General features: G+C 55.4%; 1 protein-coding gene, 1 long non-coding RNA gene and 1 pseudogene across 2 annotated transcripts in view; all 3 read right to left on the minus strand.

Annotated features, from left to right (window-relative positions):
* The window catches only part of LOC142024609 (uncharacterized), a 144,907-nt gene that overhangs the window by 102,117 nt on the left and 28,588 nt on the right, over window positions 1-14,202 (minus strand). The window lies entirely within an intron of this gene.
* LOC142025017 (uncharacterized) lies at window positions 2,984-6,153 on the minus strand. Its single transcript, XR_012648581.1, has 3 exons — window positions 6,054-6,153; window positions 3,505-3,586; window positions 2,984-3,295 (listed from the first exon to the last, which is right to left on the minus strand). It is a non-coding gene; the product is annotated as an uncharacterized LOC142025017 (long non-coding RNA).
* Window positions 11,746-11,921, minus strand: LOC142025324 (U2 spliceosomal RNA; annotated as a pseudogene).

The raw sequence follows: 14,202 nt of genomic DNA on the forward strand, positions 1-14,202 counted from the left end.
CTGGCAGAATTCACGGCTCTGCTTGGAGGGGGACACGGGTGTTTCCTTGTCAGCATTTCTCATTATTTCGGGGTGAAATGTTCTCAGCTGCACAGAATAAAGGGCCCTAAGTGGTTTTTAAAGATTTTTTCCCTCCCTTTCACAGTTGTGGGAAATACCTGGGGGCTCAGACAATCGGGCATCAGGGAATTGTCGTTCAGTGACCGGAGACGCGGAGATGCAGAAAGTTTCTCTCTCCATTTGATCCAACATTTCAAGAGCACGTGTCCTTTTCTAGGTAGTGCGGGGGCTTTAGTTGGGGGCTTTTAGATGTTCACCGTTTTTCACAAATAATCAGGCGGTTTACTTTTTTTCTCACTTGGCAATTACAACATCGGCAGCCACAAAGAAGTCCTTAAGGAGCACCAACCACGTGGCTCCGGAGCCACAAGTAGCAGACTCCTGCCCTGGGGAGAGGAGATTCCCTGAGTCACTCTCCAGCTGGGCCCGATTCTGTCACTGACCCATCAAACCCTCCCCCAGGGCTGAGCTCTGCCCCTCACGCTCTGATTCAGAGAGTCTGTGAGCAGGAAGGGACGGATCAGCCTCAGCCCTGAAGGGAGATCTGGGCTGTGGAAAGGGGCTGGGATCAGTTCCAGGCTCTCACCTCCCCTGTGACTCCCCTGCCCCTGAGCCAGGCCCCCTGCAGGATCCGGGTGTGTCTGGACTGTGACCGGGGGCAGGTGACATTTATCGATGCTGCTACTCAGGCCCTGATCTTCACTTTCCTGCTGGGCTCCGTCCCTGGGGAGAGAATCCGGCCCTGGCTGGGGCTGTGGCAATCCCAGCTCCAACTGTGCTCCTGAAATCAGCCTCTCCAGCCTCACATACATCAGTCCCTGTGAACTTGGAGGACTCCCATGTACCCAGCCCCTGGCTCCTCATCTCTTCCCCTCCCTCCCGGCATCCCCAGAGATAACAGGGGGAGGGGGATAAACCCCTGGCACTGCAGGAGGGGTTGTGAGCAGCAGATGTGGGGCTGGGTGGGGCAGAATTAACAGCTGGGCTGGGAACAGGCATATCAATTAACGGGGGGCAGAGAGTGAGAACCTGGAAGCTCCGCAGCAGCGGAAATGTTTTGTACTGAACTGTGTCCTTAGATCTCATTGGGGTCTCCGAGCCAGAGCTCCTGCCACAGGGGTCAAAGTCCCCTTCCCCTCTAACTGCTGGGGAGCTGGTAACGCTGTGATTGTCGCACCCCTGGGGCTGGGCAGGGTGAGTTCTGACATCACCGGATAAAGCAGGACATATAATGGCCATGTCTACACGGGCAGCTTCTGTCAACAAAAGTCACTGTTGACAGAGAAGTCTCGGCAGAGTATCTGTGGGCAGATTGCTGCTTCGCACAACTTGCTCGATGGACTGAACAGCCAGACTGCGCTGCCCTGGGGTGACAGAACAAGGCAATGGCAGCCCTGCAAACAGAGCACTGCACGGCCCTCTGCCGACAAAACACTGTTGGCAGGGATGTTATACCTGAACTGGGAGAGGTATGAAGCTGCTGGCAGAACAGCTGCCTTCTGTCGACACACTGGCGAGGGAGCGCTTTAGCTGCATGGATGCGCTGGAGTTTTATCAACAGAAGCTGCCCGAGTCGAATGGCCGTAGTGTGTTGCTTTGAAACTCCGTTTTCAGGGCAGCCAGTGTCAGTTCAGACGCCTGGTGTGTAACCTCTCAGGTTAGCGACGCTGCGAGAGTCAGAGGGGCTGGTGGGGAAATGGAGGGAAAAGGGAAGGAGAAAGTAAAACCAACTAACCAGAGTGTCCTGGAGAAAGGGTGAAAATCAATGGAAAACAGTGCCAGGAAAACCCCCTGCAGAGGAGAAGCAGCCAGAGGCAGGGAGAGGGGAAGGGATGAATCCAGGGGGAAGACTGGAGAACAGAAGGGGGATGTTCTGTGACAGAGATCACAGGGAGTGGGAGAGAGACAGGTATTTATGGTAAATAAAGAACATATTCCTTTCTCTTTTCCTGGCAGCACTTGTTGGGGGCAGAGTGGTGGGTTTGGTTCCCTGCTCAGCTGGATCCCCCCCAACGTCAGTAGGGAACAGACGGACATGTCCCTGTGCTGAGGGCTGGGGTTTGATTGTGGTTTGTTGATACCCAGCCTGTGCCGTCTCTTGTGCTCTCTGCAGCTGTGGAAATGAGCGTTCCCCAGCTGGTTCTGTGCCAAGGGGGCTGCACAATTGGGGCTGTCTCTCCCCTGTGATTTCTGAGGGGATGAATTTGTGAAAGGGAGGCTGAAGGTGTGTGAAATATGTTGCTCACATTCCTTTTGCACATCAGGAATCACAGTGTTGTCCAAGGAGGTGTTTGTGGGGTGGGACCTGCTCCCAGAGACAGTCTCTGGGGGTGTCTACACCAGGATGCAGGTTTCTGCCCCTCCTTGTGCAGTCTGTGTGTAAACAAGGCAAGTGGTTTCACCTCAGTGTCAGTGGCTGGAAAGTTCTGGGGGCGGGAAGGTGCTGGGGCGGGTTAGCCGTCACTGAGGTGAAACCATTACTCGCCTGAGCCCCACTAGGCCGGTACAATGAGATTGCGGCCTCATATTCACTACTGCACTGGAAAAACGAACAAACCTTTCTTCTCGGCTGGACATGAGCCTTGGCCCAAAATGGGGAGGAAGGAGCAACCCCACCCTCAGCCAGGGCTGGGACCCTTTCTGTGAGCTTCTAATTTCAATGACTGGGTGGGATTCATGGAGGGGCAGAGATGTTGCAATGCAGAGCCTCACCTGGTCAAATATGTAGGTGCCTGGATAATCACAAGAACACCACGACCCTGAAGCGTAATAGCTCACACTTTTATTAATCAGGGTACATTTGTTGGATTTCTAGCTTGCAAGAGGAGTTGGCCTGTTTTCCCTACTTACCCCATTTTAGGCTGTTTTGGTCTATTTTAGCAGTAATGCAAATGGCCTGCAGAGCTCACACTCTGTGTCCATGTTAGGTAGGTGTTACTATTGTAGGCAGACACTTACGAATATGGATTTAAATAAGTGTATAAATAGCCTGTTAGCTGAGTATAAAAATATCTGTAGCTGATGTTCCAGCTTTGCTATTGTAACCGCACACTGAGGTAAATTGGTGGCCCTTATCTTGTGAAGCCTCAGCAGGTGCCCAACATTATCACGGCCCAGGTACATCCGTTCTCTTGTTTACCGAAAAGTAGTGGCAAAGGTCACCAGGTGGCATCTCCCTGGTGCTCATTCTTAGAATTTGCCCCTGAAGCTGCGACGTAGCCCTTTGTGCAGGAGTCTGCAACCGAAATAGCAACAAGAGCCATTGTTTTCAAATTCAGCTCCAAAAGCCAAGCTTCAAAAGCTGCAACGCACGTGAATACTAGACAGTCCTTAACAGATATGTACAAATAGTAAATAACATCCAACGGTACTTTGTGTAACCCCTGTTTTAAGAACAGCACAATGCAATGATTTTTACCGGTTAAAACATTGTCACCCCATTACCTGTGTTTGCAGCAGAGTAGCCCTGAGAAACTCCAGCTCAGATCTGGGCTCCACACAACACACGCTGAGGGACATCCCGGCCCTGAGGAGTTTGGTTAAAATGGAGAAGGCAAAGGGTAAGAAGGGAAACTGAGGCACAAAGCAAGGCAGTGAGTTACTGAGGGTCACGCAGCATGTCAGTGGCTGAGGTCATCGTAGAAGCCAAATACGCCTTGTCCTGTCAGGGCCCTACCCTCTAGATCATGCTGCCTGCTAAGCAGCAGCACCACTGCCCCCATGAAAGAGTGTGTCCGCTGGGGGGAAGTGCTGTGATAAAGGCCCCATGTCCGGCAGGGAGAGGAGGTCCCACTGGGATGCAGAACTCCTGGGCAGCTCCGCGAGGGGTTAGACATCGATGCTGTGGCCGGCACTAGAGGAGGTCACGGAGCTGAACACTGTGTGGATGCTAATGCTTTGTGGCCCCCCACAACGGGGCTCCAGACAGCGCAGGTCCCTGCCAGGTACCACTGGGATCAGCCTGGAGCGTAGCAAAGCTAACCCCAGGCGGGAGCTGCCCCGTGCAAGGCTGAGCTGTGCTAGTGTGTACGTGGGCAGGGACAGGCCAAAGTGATTCCCTTAGTCCCACCAGGCAGCCTTTGGACAGCGCCGGGGCGCACTGCTTCCGGGTCCGTCACCTGGGCCTGCGACAGTGGGTACATTGCCATTGAAAGAGCCCCTCATTTCAGCCAACCCCAGCTGCTCTCATCCAGACAGCCCGTCCAGTCAGGAACAAGAAGTCCTGGGGCCCCTTAGAGACTCACAGAGGCTTTGGAGCATGAGCGTTCGTGGAGGCATCTGGGGAAGTGGGTCTTTGCCCACGAAAGCTCAGGCTCCAAAATCTCTGTGAGTCTACAAGGGGCCCCAGGACTTCTTGTTCTCGAAGACACAGACTAACACGGCTGCCTCTCTGGTACTTGTCCAATCACGGTGGCCACTGACCTATCCCCACCCCTCAGGACATCCCCACTCTGCATCCCTGGGCCTGCTCCCACCAGAGCCAAATCTCCCAGGGGGACCAGCCTTCAAGGGACACTTAAAACTTCAAATGTTGCTGCTGCTGGGTCCTGCTGGTGAGGGGGAGACAGCCCCATGCAGCCCTACGGCCTCGCTCAGCCCAGCGGGGGACACATTCCCAGTCCGGCAGGGCTGGGGAGTGCTGCTGGGGGCAGCGTGTGGGAGACGGGGTCTCAGAGGGGCTGTGGGGAGATCTGGGCAGTGAGGGGTGGGGTGGTCGGGGGCACACTGGGCAGTATGTGGGGGTGTTCGAGGGAAGGCTCAGGAGTTTGATGTGGATGCGGGTGAGTGTGTTAAACACCCTTCTCCTGGGGAAGCAAAACCGTTCCTCCAATTGAGTCTGTCCCCTGTGGCTGACCCCGAATGGCCCCCTCCCTCTGCCTGATCCCCTAACGAGGGACAGTACCAGGGAGGTCGCCGTGTGAGTCTGTATTCCAGCAACACAAGCCTGCCATCAGGGAGCGCTTTAAAGACTGAAAAACTGATGTGTTAGGTGATGAGCTTCCCTGGGACGGACCCACTTCTGCAGGTCTCTGTCTCACACATAACTGTATCCAGCTCTGTCTCTGCATCCCACAGTGAGGAGTGGTGAGTGGGATTCACACCAGAATTCGGTGTCTGAGGGGTTAATTTACGCTGTGGGGGAGGGGAAGAGAATCAGTAACCAACAGTCAATGGAATAAAACACCCGGTGCTGGGACCAGGGACGTCGCAGTGGGCAGGAAGCCCAGCCCCAGCCCAGCGCCCTGCACACCCCACACGCTCAGCCCCCGGCCGGAGAGCTCTGCCCTCGGGGAGCGCCGGGTGGCGGCCGTCAGGGCGGCGGGTGCTCAGGACCTGCGGCCGTTGGCCTGCGGGGAGCCCTCGGGGGGCGCTGAGGAGTCCCTGGGCGGTGGGAGCTGAGGGAGGCAGCGGCTGGGCGGCGGGGGCAGGGGTGCGGAGGGGGCGTGAGGGGACAGACGGGCGGGTGGGAGGAGGATCTCCTCCTTCCCCTCCCTTGGCAGGCAGCAGCCGGCCGGCGCTGGGCAGCGTGACGCCCGCGCTGGCTCTGCCCTGGGCCAGACAGCGCTGCTGCTGCGGGGGTGGGGGCAGTGCCGGGCAGCCGCCCTGGGACGTCCGTCCCTCCGTCCGTCCCCGGCTCTGACAGACGCCTGGGGGGAACCTGCCCCTGGGGGGCAAACAGCTCTGAGGGGATGGAACGCTGAGGGAAAAGGGCGGGAAAAACCGGTTAGTTCCGCTTCCAGCCGCCAGCGCCCGACACCCCCCCCTTCCCCCCCCCCCCGCACAGCTGCGCCCAGGGGGGTCCCGGTCAGGTGCTCCGACTCCATTGGGAGTGCGACAACCCAGTGACCACAACCACAGATGAGGCCACGGACACGTGTTTAACACAACCCCCCAGCGGGTGTGTCCGCAGCGCGCGGGGAGCCCAGTAACAGAGAGGAAGCCCCGCTCGTCTCTACACTATCGAAACAAAACGCGGCCAAGTCGCACTTCACCTTCTCTGAGGGACCTGAGGGTTGGGATTTGTGCCTCGAGTCCTTTCACCTTCTCTTCTAAAATGGCTCCCAGCTCACCCCTGGGCCAGAGAAAATCCTCTCTCTCATTCGGGAGGAAGACAAACACGGCACATGCCCCGCAGGTCACAACACCAGAGCTCTCCCCAGCCACGTCACTCCCCATTGCTCCCTTGACAGAGATCCCTTATTTGTTTCCAGTGCCGCCTTGGAGGGCACAAGAGAAACCCCGTACGAGAAAGGTGAGAACAGGTATATGGCTCCTCCCAAAGGCGAGCTGCCTGGGAGCTGCTCCTGTTCGCTGCTCCTCACAGGAGTGGGTGGGGCTGCCTCCTTTCGGGGCTGCGAGCTGGCTAGGCCCGGCTGAGTTGTGAATGAAAAGCCCCGGGCAGCGCGGAACAGCCCACGTCCTGCGTCCCTCTCCCCGTGGCCAGCCCGGCCCCTCTGCGCACCCCTGCGGCAGACGGCCGTGGAGAGGCAGCTGGTGGCGTGGGAGTTCCTGGCTGAACAAGAGCCTCTCCTGCTGGCACGGCTGGGAGAGCTGGCCCAGGAGATCGGGCCGAGGGGGGAGGAAAATGCCACCCGGCTGGGGGAGAAGATTTCCCCGGGGTGGCGCCCTCAACACACAGCTGGAGGGGACGTGTCAGCAGCCGGCGCTGGAGCTGCTGCAGGTGAGAGGGCGCTGGACGTGCCCAGGGCCCTATTAAGGAGGGGACTGAGGTGCCTGAAGCTCCAGGCCCAGAACAATTCAGACAGAATTTTTTGAGAGACGTTTTGAAGCATATGCTCCAAAATCTCTGTGAGTCTCTAAGGGGCCACCAAGTCCTGGTGCCTTTGGCCTGGTGCACCTATGACACAGGCCTCACAGTCTTCAAAAAGCTTTTCCCTGAGGCAGTGCTTGAGGACAGCATAAACAGCATCGCGTACAACCGAACGCAGACCTTTTTTACACTGACAACGGGGGACTGGCTCAGCCGCTTCCATACCAAGCCTCTTCCTAAATTCCTCATCGCCGTCGTCCTTGGCGTTATCTTCAGTGGTTCGTATCGGTGCTGAGCAAAACCAAGGTGGGCCCATTTCATCTTCGTTCTCTGACACAACGTCGTCCTGGGGCTCTGGGGCCTCAAGGAAGGCCCTGTCGAGCTCTGGAGAGGTTCCCAGAAAGAAAATAATGCAAGATCCTGGGGTCGTTTTAGGTTTTTACAAAATCCCATTACACCGCCCCCCCACCTCGCTCATTCGTTTCTTCCCTCTTTGGCTTCTTTTCCGTTCTCCTTGTCCGACTCCTGCAAGCTGCGGCCGCCTTCCTCCGTAGGGGAGGACAGAGAGAGGCCGTCTACCTTGTCGGGCCGCCTCGAGAGCGGTTGGGTTTCGGGGTCGGGTTCCGGTGTATCCGTCAACAAGGGTTGGGCCAAAGGGCTCCCCTCGGAGCTGTCGCGGATGCGGCGCTTTCTCCACGTGCGGCGGAGACCCGTCGGCACATGAACAACGTCCGAACTCCTGGCAGGGGTGGTGAAAGTGTCCCTCTTCCCGCTCAGCGTTTGCACAGTTCTGAACCACGCGCCCTTGGAGCCAGATGGCCTCTTTGTGGGGGTAGCGCTGCGCTCCGGTTGGTAGAGGGTGGCGGGGCGAGTCCTTCGAGGGGTCGCATGACACCCTTTCCTTCCAGGCACGTGTCTCACTTGACCCCGATGTACTCCTGCCCCCCAAGGGCACGTCTGCCGGTGACAGGGGGCGGGCCTAAAAAGGTTGGGGTGGAACTTCTGGTGACAGGAGGGAGGGTCGAAAGGGTTAAGGGGGTGGGACTTCTGGTGAAAGGGGTGGGCGGAGCTAAAAGGGCTGGGGCGTGGCTGAAGGGAAAAGGCGTTGTGGCGAAGGTTTGCTTTTGGTAGGCCACACCCCCGGAAGTGACGCGCCAGGGCACGACTGCCAAGGACAGGTGGGCAGAGCTGGGACGGAGCAGCTGGGGAAAGGGGCGTGGCTCAAGGGAAAGAGGGCGTGGCTAAAGTTTGATTGATGGCAGACCCCGGAAACTACTCAGGGCTTTGCGGCAGGGCACCTGGCTCACACCAGACTGGGGGTGCCGGGGGGTGGATGCATTGTGGGCGGGGGTCTGGATCGGGCAAGGCTGGAAGGCGGTGGAGGGGCTCTGGGTCAGATCACGCTGGGGCGGGGGGCGGGGGCGGGAAGTGTCTGGGTCACACCAGGTGCTGGGAGGGTCTGGTCAGCCCGGGCGGCTGCTTCGGTGGCTTCAGCTCCCTGCCGGCAGTGACCACCTGCGGCCGCCAGGGGGCGCGCTAAAGCCGCCCGCGGCCGCGGGCTCCCCCGAGCCGAGGTTCGAGCCCGGCGCCCTCCGCCGCTGCCGCGCTGGGGCCACCCCTGCAGCTCCCGCGCGCCTGGGGGAGCGGGACGCGAAGGGGACGTGCCCCGCCCCGCCCCGCTTCGCCTGGCTGCTGCTCCGGGAGTAACGGGGCTCCCCGGCCAGCCCCTCCCGGGGCGCTGAGCTCACGGGGCGTTGGCCGCTGTGCGGGGAGCTCGGCGCTGGGCTGTGCCGGGGCCGGGCCTCCTGGCGGGGGCGAGGAGCTGGGGCTGCTCCCGGGGGTGGGGGACACGTGGCGCCGCTTAGCCCCGCTGGGGGTGAACGCTGCTCTCGGAGGTCATCTGGGGCGACGTCCCCTGCAAGCAGGGCGCTGCGGGACCCAACTGGCCCGAGCCTGCCGCTGTCAGGGGAAAGGCGCCCCAGCCTGGCAGGGACCTGCTGCAGCTGGGGAACCCCCCGGCCCAGGGGAGCCCCCGCCAGCCCCAGACCCACTGAGGGCAGGGGAGGGATGCCGATCTCCCAGCCCAGCCCCACGTGGCGCCTCCCCCTGCCTCAGCCTGGGGGCTGTGTTGGGGGGAGAGCTGGGGTGGGGTCCTCTCTGCTGTAGCCCGGAGCCAGCCGGCACCCGAAGCCCTTCAGACCTGGCTCCACCCCAGAGCCCGCACGCCCAGGCAGCACCCTCACCCCCAACCCTCTGCACCAGCCCTGAGCCCCCCTCCCACACGCCGAACCCCTTGACCTCACCCCCCCCCCACGCTTTGTCAGACTACTGATATGGAGGGGACGTGTCACATTTCCCATGAGGGGTGCACGGAACAAATTCATTCCACAGGTGCCTGGGAAAAGTTAACGGGAAGGCTGAGTCTGAGCCCGGGTTTTACAGAGGAAGCACCAACTCAGCTGGGCCAACATCCCAGCCTTGTTCCCAAGGGGTGACCAACAGCTGGGGGGAGCGGGGGCGGGGAGGGGGACAAGCGGGAGCAGAGCGCATAAGAGAGGGGGCTTGCATTGCGCTCAGGGTTAATACCCCCTTGGGACTGCCCTGCAGTGCACTGTAAGAACAACAAGTCCTGGGGCACCTCAGAGACTAACATTCTGGAGCATAAGCTCTCGTGGGCAAAGTCCCGCTTCATCCCAGAGTGCGCCAGCCTTTCTAGGTGGCAATGCGCCCACAGCTCACCTTTTCCCTCTCACTCTACAGGCTCGTCTTCTATTGGCCCAGCCTGCTACTGCTGACTGAGGACTGTTTCTCACCGCCTCTCTCCTTCTCTAGAGTTGCCCACTGCTCACCTTGTAATGATCTGCAGCACGAAGGGTCTGTCCTGATCGCTTCCTGGAACGTCTGGTGACAGTCTCGCACACGTACAGCATCCATTCTCACTCACACAACAAGGAGCTTTCATTCGCACAGCTACAATCAGCACTGAGACTGAACAGCAAGTTAATTTCAAAACCATCACACTGAATTCAATGTCAGATACAGGTGAACATTACACAGAACTGAAAGAGTTTTAGACTACAGGGGTGCAGCTTGCTTGCATTTAGGCCCTTTTAGGCCCCATGGAAAAACTGCCAACTGTCTTCAGTTGCGTCTCCTCTTTGTCTTAAACCTGCACAATCAAAAAGTTTCAATCTGTTCTTAATGGTTAACCAAACCAGGTCTGGCCAGGGGGGCTGGAACAATTTTTCTCATGGGAGTGCTGATGAAGGGGAGTTGCAGCCCTCTGCTTTCACCAGCCCTGGAGGCCTGCTGACCTAGAGCAGACCTGCCTCTTACAAACACTTGGATTCTTTTCTCTGCAAAAAAAAGAGCAGTCTCTTAGCATTTTAAAGGCTAACAAAATAATTTATTAAGGGGTGAGCTTTTCTGGAATAAACCTACATCTTCAGACCATAAGACTCAATATTTAAGGCACAGACAACCAAAAGTAGTCATCAAGGTTGACAAATCAGAATCAAAGTGGGCACATCAGAAGAGCGGTACGAAGGGGAGAAATCCAGAGTCACATCAAACAACGTGGCTATGTCTATACTAGCCCAAAACTTCAAAATGTCCATGCAAATAGCCATTTTGAAGATTACGAATGAGACTCTCTTTAGAATGCGGGGGGCGGGGTGGGGGGCAGCACTTGGAAATTGCAGCGGCTCGCGCTGCGCAGCTGGTCCAGATGTGGAAATCCCCTTATTTTAATTTGCTGATAGGAATAAGGGGATTTCGAAGTTGCCGGGGTTCTTTTGAAAAGGACCCCCATCTAGAGCAGCGCCGCAATTCCAAAGTGCCCCAACCACGCACTTGCTAATGAGGTGCTAAATATGCATTTGACTGCTTTTAAAGATGATAAATAGCAAAACAAAAAGCAGTCAAGTAGCTCTTTAAAGACTAGCAAAATGGTTTATTAGGTGAGCTTTCCTGGGACAGACCCACTTCTTCAGACCAGAACCAGACCAGAACAGACTCAAGATTTAAGGCACAGAGAACCAAAACAGTAAGCAAGGAGGACAAATCAGAAAAAGATAATCAAGGGGAGCAAATCAGAGAGCGGGGGGGAGGGGGGGGAAGGCCAAGAATTAGATTGAGCCAAGTATGCAGACAAGCCCCTATAGCGACTCAGAAAGTTCCCATCATGATTGAAACCATGTGTTAATGTGCGGAATTTGAATAGAAAAGCCAGTTCAGATGTTTCTCTTTCCAAAACCGAGCAAGAATTGCTTTTCTGCAACACACATCCCTTGAGGTCATCGACAGAATGCCCCATGCCATGAAAATGTTGACTAACTGGTTTGTGGATCTGGAGCGTTTTGATGTCTGTTTTGTGCCCATTGACCCTTTGTCTAAGGGAGTTAGAAGTCCGCCCAATATACGAAGCACCTGGGCACTGTTGGCATATATGATGTTAGTAGAGGAGCATGAGAAAGTGCCCGTGATTCTGTGAGTAACCTGATTAGGTCCAGTGAGGGTATTTCCAGACAAGAGATGTGGAGAAAGCGAGCAGCGGGCTTTGTTGCAGGGAAAGGTTCCAGGACTGCTATTCCTGGGCTTATAGACTGTGGCTGTTAGTGAGAAACCTCGTAAGGTTGGGAGATTGTCTGAAACAACAAACAGGCATGTCACCCAGGAGCTTCTGTCATTATTCCAAATGTTAAACACGTATTTCACCGCTTCCTGAGTAATTTTTAAAGCAGCCATTTATATAGTAACTTCGAAGATCACAGCAAATAAAAACACAACCTGTAAGCAAAACTGTAAATGATTCTTTGAATAAGTCTGCATATTAAAAGCCTTGTTTTTGGTTCAGAAAAACAAGACCTTCACACTCAAAATCTAATTTTTCACCAAATGCATTTCCCTCCAAAAGGAAGTGCACCACTCCTGGAAGCACTGCAATACCAGGTCGATGCATGGAGTGGATGGAGCAAGCCCCTATTCCACCTCCCTCTTTCAAAAATCCATTTAATATACAGTTCTCAGATAGAGAACATATCAGATATTAAACTGATAAGAACAGATTAAATGAGTTTTATTGAGGGAATGTTTCAAATACAGCAAGGAGCTTAACAAATTCACATACAGAGGGATATATCATCTGAGAAACTAGAACAGGTTATGGAGCGTAATATACAGTAAACAGTATCTTAGTACTTACATAAGAAACCCAACTAGTAACTAATTAAATGAGTTTTATTGAGGGAATGTTTCAAGTACAGCAAGGAGCATAACAAATTAACATACACAGGGATATATCATCTGAGAAACTAGAACAGGTTATGGAGCATAATATACAGTAAACAGCATCTTAGTACTTACATAAGAAACCCAACTAATCTCAGATTGACAAAAAAAACACAGTTACAAACAAGAGATAATATAAAATATCAGCCTTTTAACCAATCCCTACCCTAAAGAGAAAAAAGGGGAAAATACTTTAAAGTCACAGACAATATAAGATATTGGCCTTTGGATCATCCCCATCCCTAGGGAAAAATCAAAAAGGGAAGTATTTTACAGATACTAGACAATAAACAATATTGGATAGTTCCTGAGAAAAAAGAAGTCTTTGAACACTTGATCTTAACCCACAAAAGGCCGAGAAGCGATACCATTTTCAAACAATTTTACACAGCCCACCCATCTGGACACTTTTCGATGGCATGACGACTCACCCGAATGCAACACATGTGAGCATTGCAACAAGATCTTTACAGATCGGCAAGTACACCTGCTCTCTTCATCCTGCAGCTCCTTTCTAGCTGGTCAAAGCAAAACCTCTCCCACCAGAGAATTCAGCTTTAAAATGACTTATTCCACCAGACCTGCGAGCTGCCTTTGTGGTGGCTGTTTCGCTCCCTAAGCGATCACCTAATCTGCATGAAGCCTGTCCCCTCGCTGCAGCATGCTGACGCCATCGAGCTGTTAACCCTGGATGGACTGCAGAACCAAAACAAAAAGCAGTCAAGTAGCACTTCAAAGACTAGCAAAAGAATTTGGAAACCTTCTGTTCATGCCACATGCCTGCCAGAAGGGCCGGGTTCAACTCTTGTGGGGTTTTCCTGTCAAGGATACAACCAACCAGCTCGAGCCCCCACCCAGTGGCCTGGGACAATTTCACCCCCATGCTGGGTGCCTGGAAGGCGGTTCTCCCCCCTCGCAAGCACAGAGTCTGAGATAGAAATGGCTTCTTTAAGGACCATTACCTACCCCAAGGTTACAGTGACAGATGCAGTATATCTAAGCAAAGAAGAGACAAACCCCCTTTACCCAGCTACCATCCCCATATGCAGTAGAACCCAGTCTCTTGCTGGGGCTCTTGGCCCTTTACCCCATACACACAGTTACAGGGTGTACCTTCTGCAGTGCAGTCCCGAACCCAAAGCCCGCAGATACATTCATTACCAGGGCAGTACCAGCTGTGCACTTGTCTGCAGCCTCCCCTTGCTGCCACAAGCCACCCACCCTCATCTCATGGGCTTCTGACAAGCCTCCCACTGTCACCCACCACCACTCCTACCAGCCTCCCCCTGTCATACACCACCACAGTTCCCAACCCCACTGCTTGGGCTCCCCCAAAGGCAGAACCCTCCGATTGTACCTCAGCACGGCCTCAACTGCCACTTTCGCATTCGAGCTCTTAGTATTCCTCATATAGGGTCTTACAAACACCCTATTAGGCAGCTCTATATTTCAGCAGCGAGAAAGAAATAAGCAAGCCAGACTTAGAACTACAAGGCCAAAGCACTCAGCAAGCTGTCTTAACCACTGCACCTCCGCGTTTTTTCTACAAGGCTTTAAACCAGGGAGCCCCGTGTAATCAATGTCTGACACAGCCATGGCGACTGCCCTGTCCCCCACAACAACCCAGAGCCTTGGTGAGGTCTCACAGCTCCCACACTGAGTGTCACCATAAATTGTGGTTGCACAACGAGGTGTTTACAAGGGAGCAGATCTCAGGGCTGACTCGCTCCCCACGCGGCTTTGCCTGGCAGGTGTCACACACGCGCCCTTTGCATCCCCATGCAGATGAGCTCTGGCAGACACACCCCTCCCAGCCTGCAGCAGCGTTGCGTTCCTGCCGCCGCACCCCCCACACGTGTGACTCTTCCCAGCGCTGCAGGACGCGGGTGTGTGTCAGGGACGGACAGGGGCTGGGAACTGAAAAGGGGGTTTCACACACGGGGGTCTCCGCACTGGGACAGGTACAAGGCGGGGCCGCTGCGAGGGTCGGGGCACAAGACGCCCCCAAGCGGTGCCCGGTGACAGCGCCCCCGGCTGCGGGCGGGCGGAGAGAAGAGCCGCCCCTGACACGGGCAATCCCG

The sequence above is a fragment of the Carettochelys insculpta genome, chromosome 22 (assembly GCF_033958435.1).
Source record: "Carettochelys insculpta isolate YL-2023 chromosome 22, ASM3395843v1, whole genome shotgun sequence".
Classification (NCBI taxonomy): domain Eukaryota; kingdom Metazoa; phylum Chordata; order Testudines; family Carettochelyidae; genus Carettochelys; species Carettochelys insculpta.